Source organism: Ursus americanus, chromosome X (assembly GCF_024610735.1).
Source record: "Ursus americanus isolate L20-20 chromosome X, mUrsAme1.1.p, whole genome shotgun sequence".
Taxonomy (NCBI): domain Eukaryota; kingdom Metazoa; phylum Chordata; class Mammalia; order Carnivora; family Ursidae; genus Ursus; species Ursus americanus.
In genome coordinates, this window is record NC_142164.1 from 113054395 (window position 1) to 113064342 (window position 9948).

Consider the following 9948-nt stretch of genomic DNA (forward strand, 5'->3'; position numbering starts at 1 on the left):
GACTATTATGTCTGAATACAGTCACAGTTCCATATAGCTGTTATGTATATGATCTATAGGATACATATATGTTAGTATAGATACTACTACTAATTTTAAGTAATAAATTCGGAAATCCTGGGATTGATACTAAAATTACTACTTTGGCGCTTAAGAGTTCTAATCCCCATTACAATGTGTGGAGGGGAGGTTTTCCCCACACCACCAATTCTCAGACACCAGCTGGGTGTTCCTCAAATTTAACTCAATTCTGACACTGTCTACCTAAAGATAGCATCAGCTCCTACGGGTTCAGGGCTCAATCCCACAAGACCGCCCCCCTCCTTCAGACGTCAGTTGCAAGCCCAGGTTGTTAGCTGAGCTTCGTGTGGGGCATCCCGATTGGATGATCGGATGGGGGTGCCCGGCAGCGGCAGCGTGGGCGGTGAAAGATTCACCCCAGGCAGAACAAAAGAGATAGAAGTGTATTGGCTACACCGCAAGGGAGCGGCGGGCAGTTCAGCAGAGAGCCTGTCTGCCAGGAGGTGGTGCGGAGGGGCTGCAGTTACAGGGCAGAGTAAGGGAGTATGGGAACATACGGAATTTTCCCTTTTTTGGTACCTGTGCCTGGTTGTAAGCGAGGGCCTATGGTTATTTCGAGGTGTGCAGCTTAATGAGCCCATTTGCGTTCAGCCCAGCGGTCGCTGTGGCCATTTTACCTTACTCAGGTCTCCATCGCTCAAGCCTGCTGCCCAAAAGCGGCCTCTACGCTTTCGACAAAGCCGCTTAGGAATCAGATGTCCCCACGACTCCCTCCTTGGCTTTGGTTCACTCGCTGGAGCAGCTCATCAAACTGAGAAACGTTTTACTTACTAGATTACCAGTTCATGACAAAAGGATGTAACTCAGCCACAGCCAGATGGAAGAGAGGCAGAGGGCAGGGTATGGGGAAAGAGTGGGGGACTTCCAGGGCCCCCTCCAAGTGTGCCATTCTCCCCAAACCTCCACGAGCTCACCAACCCGGAAGCTCCCCACCAACCCTCCTCTGGGTTTTTATGGAGACTTCGCCTGGCAGCCGTGCTTAATTGAATCACTGACCTTTGGTGATTGATTCAACCTCCAGCCCCCGCCCCCTCCCCTCCCCCTCCCGGAGATGGGGGATGGGACTGAAAGTTTCAACAAGGCTGAAAGGTTTCAACAAGGTTTGAGCCAGGTTGGTTTCCCTGGCGACCAGCTCCCACCCTTAAGCACTTTGCAAAAGTCACCCCATTAATATAAACCCCATTGTGGTGGAAGGGAGTTGGTTATGAATAAACACAGACCAATTACACCTTTATGGCTCTGCGGGGATTTCAGAACTGAGGACAAGGGACCAAATACGACAAAAGATGATCTCTTTGCTCTTATCACTCAGGAAATGCCAAGGGTTTTAGGAGCTGTAAACCACTAACCATGGATGGAAACCAAAAATATATGAGAAATAAATTTTGATAATCTGACTCACCAAATATATAATTCTTATAAATCACAATATTGCAGTACTTTAAAAAAAATCAAGAAAAATCACACACACACACACACACAGGCTGCCACTTTTTTTTTTTTTAAGAGTTTATTTATTTATTTGACAGAGAGAGACGGCCAGCGAGAGAGGGAACACAAGCAGGGGGAGAGGGAGAAGAAGAAGCAGGCTTCCAGCGGAGCAGGGAGCCTGATGCGGGGCTTGATCCCAGGACCTAGAACACTGGGATCATGCCCTGAGCTGAAGGCTGACGCTTAACGACTGAGCCACCCAGGCGCCCCCAGGCTGCCACTTCTAAGCATACTATTTATATTAACAGTGAAACCCTACTTACAAATTCTGATTATTTAACTTCACTCTCTTCTCCCTTTTCTGTAAGCAGACAGCAAACACTCAGATTTTCTGGGCACAGTGAAAAATATCAACATCCACGCACACAGATTCGTGTATCATTAAACAGGTATTTATAAAATCCAGCGTTGTCAGTGTCCAATGAAAAAAACAATTTAGTAACCAGTTTGATGTTCTTTATTCAAGGGAAAACAATCCATGGGTTGGGGAAGTACAGCCCCTCACCAGCAGCACAGCTCCCTTCCTGGGGGGGTTGGGGCAAGAGAGAGTTTTGTAAAGAGGAGCGCCAATGCAGAAACGGCATGACTGGCCAGGTGCTCAAGGATTTTCACGTCAGGCTAACAGTCCTATTTCCTAGGATAAGGGAAGCTAGCTAAAGCTGAGGTGGGAGGACTGTGACTGGTCCGTGTTAGGTTCCCCTGACAACTGTTCCCATAGGCGCAGGCTGACTTAGGTTTAGCTTTGCAGCACGGGGCCTGGCCACTGGGGCGGCCTCCAATTTGCGGGTCTTGATTTATGGATTAGCTTTATCATTAGACACAATGGAAAGTCAAAGATTTGTTTATCCTCTGTAGTCTGCTGTTTGGTGCTATTCAGCCACTTGTGTTCTCTTTCCTGTTTTTGTTTTCTTATATAGAAAAATGTTGCTACACATCAAAAAGAAACATTAACTACATGAAGTAGTCAGATGGTAAAGTCGTACACAGCCATGAGCGTACTTTACGTGGGGCGCCTGGGTGGCTCAGTCGGGTAAGCGTCAGACTCTTGCTTTTGGTTCAGGTCACGGTCTCGGGGTTGTGGGATGGATCTCCGTGTCAGACTCCGTGCTCTGTGTGGAGTCTGCCTGTCCCTCTTCCTCTCCTCCCCCCCCCCCAAACCTTGCTCGCTCTCTCTCTCTTAAATAAATAAATAAATAAATAAATAAATAAATAAAATCTTTTTTTTAAAAAAAAAGAACATACTTTATGTGGGGCATCCTGGATCAGGTGAAGGCCAGTGGTGTGGGCGGTGAAAGAATTCACCTGAGGCTTTGTCATGACACATCTCCAAAGGCAAGAGAAACAAAAGATAAAATGAACTCGTGGGACTTCATCAAGATAAAAAGCTTCTGCACAGCCAAGGAAACAGTCAAAAAAACTAAGAGGCAGCCCATGGAATGGGAGAATATATTTGCAAATGACACTACAGATAAAAGACTGGTGTCCAAGATCTACAAAGAACTTCTCAAACTCAATACACGAGAAACAAATAAACAAATCATAAAATGGGCAGAAGATATGAACAGACACTTTTCCAATGAAGATAAATGGCTAACAGACACATGAAAAAATGTTCAAAATCATTAGCCATCAGGGAAATTCAAATCAAAACCACACTAAGATACCACCTTACGCCAGTTAGGATGGCAAAAATTGACAAGGCAAGAAACAACAATTGTTGGAGAGGATGTGGAGAAAGGGGATCCCTCCTACATTGTTGGTGGGAATGCAAGTTGGTACGGCCACTTTGGAAAACAGTGTGGAGGTCCCTTAAAAAGTTAAAAATTGAGCTACCCTATGACCCAGCCATTGCACTACTGGGTATTTACCCCAAAGATACAGACGTAGTGAAGAGAAGGGCCATATGCACCCCAATGTTCATAGCAGCATTGTCCACAATAGCTAAATTGTGGAAGGAGCCGAGATGCCCTTCAACAGATGACTGGATTAAGAAGATGTGGTCCATATATACAATGGAATATTACTCAGCCATCAGAAAGAACAATTACCCAACATTTGCTGCAACGTGGACGGCACTGGAGGAGATAATGCTAAGTGAAATAAGTCAAGCAGAGAAAGACAATTATCATATGGTTTCACTCATTTATGGAACATAAGAACTAGGAAGATCGGTAGGGGAAGAAAGGGATAAAGAAAGGGGGGGTATTCAGAGGGGGGAATGAAGCATGAGAGACTATGGACTCTGAGAAACAAACTGAGGGCTTCAGAGGAGAGGGGGGTGGGGGAATGGGATAGGCTGGTGATGGGTAGTAAGGAGGGCACGTATTGCATGGTGCACTGGGTGTTATACGCAACTAATGAATCATGGAACTTTACATCAAAAACCAGGGATGTACTGTATGGTGACTAACATAATATAATAAAAAATATTATTATAAAAAAAAAAGAATTCACCTGAGGCAGAATAAAGGCGATAGAAGTTTATTGAATACACCGCAAGGGAGCAGCGAGCAGGATGGCGGAGGAGAGACTGCCAGGAGGCGTGGGGAGGGACCACAGTTACAGGGCGGAGTGAGGGAATATGGGAACGTAGGGAATTGTCCTCTGTTTTAGTACTCTTAGAAACTGTGCCTGGGTCTAAGTAGCCCATTGGTCAGTTAGGGCCTATGGCTCTTTTGAGGTGGGCAGCCTCATGAGCCTGTTTCTGTCAGCTCGGTAGTCACTGTGGCACTTTTGCCTTAGGTTTCCAGTGCTCAAGCCTGCTGCCTACAAGTGGCCTTTATGGGACACCTGGGTGACTCAGTCCGTTAGGCATCCAATTCGATTTCGGTTCAGGTTATGATCTCAGGGTTGTGAGATCGAGCTCTGCATTGGGCTCCACACTCAGCATGGAGTCTGATTGAGATTCTCTCTCTCCCTCTGCCTCTGCCCCTCCCCTGGCACGTGTGTACACTCTCTCTCAAATACATAAATCTTTAAAAAAAATAAATAAGTGATCTCTACACTTTAGAAAGTATCAACTAACCTATAAAAATGCTCATAAATAATGTTGTAGGAAGAGGAAAAGATACATGATATACATATATATAATAAAGTCAATTACATTTAAAATAACATTATTCATGCAAAAAAAAATTTGCAACGTCATGCACTGAACAGTTATCTCTGAGAATGGAATAATGGGTGAGTTTTATGTTCCCCTGTAGACAGTTTGTAGCTTGTAAATTCCTACAAGGCCTGTATTTGAGTTATTAACAGGAAGGGGACAAACCATCTTGAAGGTATCTGCTTTCTTCTTGACTGCTTTATTTGATGAGAGCAAGACTGTCTGATGGGACTTCTGTGAGGCTTAACTAGAACATCTGTAAACCACAACCGCAGCTCAGTACCTCTAAAGATGCTGGTCCTTGTCTCCCCACCAAGGCTATTTCTGCAATTTTATTTGTACTTTGGAAACCGCTTAAAAGTTTAAAGTTCAACAAAAATCAAAATGGCTGCACTAATGCTTCAGTGAAGCTCAATTTTAAAGTAACCTTTTTCCTCACTTCTGTAAACTTCTCCTCCTCCCTTCGTAGCCTTCTGTTTCAGGAACCTGGCCCCACCCTAAAGACACGATCCACGAGCCTGGCAGCACAATTCCTATTAAAACTGGCTAGATCCTGCATTTCCCTGTAATCGCACCCCCCTAGCCCTCCCCCAGCCCAGCCGCCCCCCGCGGCTGGCAGTGGTTGAAGGCCATAGCCTGCCCTAGCCTCCTTTGCCTGCAAAGCAGTAAAGGTATTGTTCCTCTTTATCCCAAACTCTCGTCTTTGCGTTATATTGTGGCTCTGAAGCATGGAGGTCAGTTTTTAACAACACCTCTGATAATACCTGGTATTATTACCTATTTGTCCTTGTATAATCTGCATGCTAAACAGACTGTAATTTTTCCAGTGTTTACCTCTTAGGACCCCGGTACCTAGGAGGCCTCCAGTAAGTAGATGAGACTAGAAATCATTGACCTGTAGGCTTTGTGGGGCAGCATTTCAAGACTAACTTCCTGGGCCTCATGGAAAAATAGTCTAAAGAGAAGCATTATCTTTGTACTACAAAAATCAATAAAGAGATAAGAGTAATGAGATCTTTAGGATTCCGGTACAGCTGAGGAGCTAGGCCATGGTGGCTACTTTCTCAGATCACAGCGGGGTTCTAGCTCAGCACATTAATACCTTGGACCAGATCATTTTTTGTGGATAATTCTTTGTTGTAGGAAACCTTCCTGTGTGTTGTAAATGTTTAGCAGCGTCTTTGGCCTCTATCCACAAGAGATCAGTAGCACCCACCCCCCACCCCAATCCAGTTATGTCAACTAGAAACGTATCCAGACATTACCAAGTGGCCCCCAGTTGAGAACCAACGGGTTAGAGGAAGAAGAAGAAAAATAAAAAACATGGTGTTTTTTTTACTTTCTCTAAATCATCTGATCAATAAGACTGCGAATGGAAATCTAGAGACAGGTCATAATAGAACAGACTTAATTTAGAAAGATATAGTTATGGATTTAGCCACTTGAATACAAGTTATAATTCTTATCTTTAGTCCACTGCTTAGTCATCCTCAGAAGAGTGTCTTATCAAACAGATCTCTTGGGCTGTTTCAGATTTAAGGGAAAAGAGCTGGAAACTCATAAGGTGGAGTAGAGGTCTGCTTAGAAGCCAGAGAAAGCCTATTCTGCAGCAACTTGAGAGTTAACGGCCATGCACAGAATTTGTAAGAAACCCCTTCTGTCACTGAAAAGGTCACTGGGATTTGATACCGTGGAAATGAAGTCTGGTTCAAACCATAAAACCAAATAGCATTAAAAGATCCTTCTTTTGAAAATCACATTTAGTTTGATTTTAACATTGTATTTGTAGAGTGTAATTTTAGCTGAAAATGTGGTTTTGTGAAGGGGTTGGTGGCTGCTAGTAGCAATCAATACGCCAGGTCCCCCAGGGACCAGAGGCTACTCACACCTGCATTTCAACAGGCCTGCCTCTGGTTGTATACTCATCATGCCTCCCCGTTAGCTCTGACATGAAAAGAGCTGGGAAGTATCACTCCTACCGCCACAACAAGAAAAAAGCTGAACAAACTGAGAATCGATAATTTTCCTTGGATCTAGCAGAGAACTGAGATCACAAGGAAAACGACCATCCTGAAAACTAGAGAGATATGTAAATACAAAGAATCACAGCTCACCAAGAGCCCTCTGGAGCCAGACTAGTTGGAACATTAAAATGGTAGTTGGTGGGGCACCTGGGTGGCTCAGTCGGTTACGCGTCTGCCTTTGGCTCATGTCATGATCCCAGAGTCCCAGGATCGGGCCCCACATCGGGATCCCTGCTCAACGGGAAGTCTGTTTCTTCCTCTCACCCCTGCCACTTGTGCTCTCTCTCCCTCTGCTCTCTCTTTCAAATAAGTAAATAATCTTTTTTAAAAATGGTGAATTACTAAAGGCTGAGTGTAGACTAATTTGAGAGCTAAAAGCTGCTGCTGCCCCAGCCGTAGAGGCCCTCCCATAGTTTTGTGAGTTTTATCTCCAGGAGCACTACCAGGAATGAATATCATGGGGGAGAAAAATGCCCTTTCCTTTAGGCACCAAGAATCAACTGGGTCTAAGTAACGTTTATAGAATACTTCTTCCAACAAAGCAGAATACGAATTCTTCTCAAGCTCACGTGGACCATTCACCAAGTTAGGTTACAATATGGGCCATAAAATACACCTTAATTTAAAAGGATAGAAACCATACAATGTGTGTTCTCAGGTCACAGTGGACTTTAACTAGAATTCAACAACGGAAAGACAGCTGGAAAATCCCCAAATGTTTGGAGATTAAACAACACACTTCTAAATAATACATGTGTTAAAGAATTATCAAGAGAAATTTAATTTTTTTTTGAAGATTTTTTTATTTTAGAGAGAGTGTGTGTGCTTGATGGGGGGAGGAAGGGCAGAGAGAGAGGGAGAGGGACAAGCAGACGCCACACTGAGCAGGGAGCCAGACACAGAGCTTGATCCCAAGACCCCAAGATCATGACCTGAGCCAAAACCAAGAGTCTGATGCTCAACCAACCGAGCCATCCAGGTGTCCCAAAATTTTAAAATATTTTGAACTAAATGAAAATGAAAATACAACTTATCAAAATATGGAAGATGCAGCAAAAGCAGTGCTTAGAGAGAAATATATAGTATTGAATGCATATATTAGAAAGAAAAGATCTAAAATCTGTATTCTAAGTTTCCACTTTAGGAAACTCGAGAAAGAAGAGCAATATAAACCTAAAGCAAGCACGAGAAAAGAAATAGTAAAAATTGCAACAGAAATCAATGAACTTGGAAACAGGAAAACAATTTAAAAATACCCACAAAACCAGAAGTTGTTTCTTTGAAAAAAATCAATAAAATTGATAAACCCTTAGCCAGGCTAATTGAGACGAGAGAAGAAACAAATTAGTAATAAAAGAAAAGAGGGGCCATCACTACTGATCCCATGGACATAAAAAAAGATAATGAAGGAATATTATTTTTTTTTTAAGATTTTATTTATTTATGTGACAGAGAGACAGCCAGCAAGAGAGGGAACACAGCAGGGGAGTGGGAGAGGAAGAAGCAGGCTCCCAGCGGAGGAGCCCGATGTGGGGCTCGATCCTGGAACACCGGGATCACGCCCTGAGCCGAAGGCAGACGCCTAACGACTGCGCAACCCAGGCGCCCCATGAAGGAATATTATGAACAATGCTACACCCACAAATTTGATAACTGAGATGAAATGGACCGATTCCTTGAAAGACACAATCTATCAAAATTTGCCCAAGAAGAAATAAGTCATTGAATTGCTAAAAATGGGAGCAACCAAGATATCTTCCAAGAGATGAATGGATAAATAAAATTTAGCACATCCAGACAATGGAATATTACTCACTGATTATAAAATGAGCTGTCAAGCCATGAAAAGACATGGAGGAGCCTTAAACGCATATTGCTAAGTGAAAAGATCCAGTCTGAAAAACGCTACAATACCGTATGACTCCAACTATGACATTTCAGAAAAGGCAACCCTACAGTCAGTCGAAAGATCGGTGATTGTCAGGGGATCCACATGGGGGGAGGGGTCGAAGGGGAAGTGTAAACAGGCGAAATATGGAAATTGCAGGGCAATGAAACTATTTTATATGACACTGTAAGAGTGGATACATGACATTATGCATTTGTCAAAACCCATAGAATGTACAACATGAAGAGTGAACCCTAATGTAAATTAGGGACTTTAGTTTATAATAATGTGTCAATATTGGTTCACTAATTGTTAACAAATGTACCACACCAACACAAGATGTTAATAACAGGGGAACTGTGTATGGGGGGGGGGATATGTGGGAACTCTCTGTACTATTGGTTCAATTTTCCTGTAAACCTAAAACTAAATTCTAAAAAATAAAGGCTATAAACTAAAAGAAAAGAAAACAAAAAGCCTGCCAATTTCAGACTCCTTCCAAGCCTACCACCAGTCATAGGAGTCAAAGCCATCAGCTCCATTTTTCCCGCTTGGTGTATATCTCTCTTTCATCTGCCTTCCTTATCTCCCTGGAATCACAGGAAGGGGAGCATGCTGTGACTATTCTAGAGTCCCCTTGCCTCTTGTTCTTTCCTCCCTCCATCCCATGACAGGTGGCTCTGCCTAATTTTTGCATTCAATATTGGCCACCACTGTCCCTCTGTCTGTCCACTGTAGACATTGTTCAACAATTACGGCCCTCTTTTTCACTAAGCTGGAACACAGTTTTGCGTCATCAGCAGCACCACTTTAAATGAGTTGGGGTTTGGCACAATAGACGATTACAATTTTCTCTGTCTGAACTAGGTGTTTGCAATTTACTCCATAGATGAGATGAAGCTGCCTCATGGTTCTCCTTGGATCTTGATATATTTTGGGGGGCAAATGACCAATAGTTGCTCTTATGAAAAAGGTGTTTAAAAATACTGTTTTGCTCCTAACCCACGTCATAAAAATGGGATTTTAATAAATAATAGTTAATATTTCCTTCTTACAAACTTCTTTGTACTGGCAGCTCTCAAAACTCTTGAAAATATGAATTTTTCTCCTAGTTTTATGGTATAGAGCGGGGGTTGACAAACTTTTCTTGTAAAAAGCCAGATCCTAAATACATCTGGCTTTGCAGACCTCTGTTGCAACTGTGTGATTCTGCCATTCTTGCAGCAGGAATGCTGTGTAGACAATGTGCAAACAAGTGGGTGTGTTGGTGTTCTAATAAAACTTTATTGAAAAAACAGGTGACAGGAGACCATAGTTTGCTAATCCCTGATATCAGGAGACACCAGCCATGCAATTCA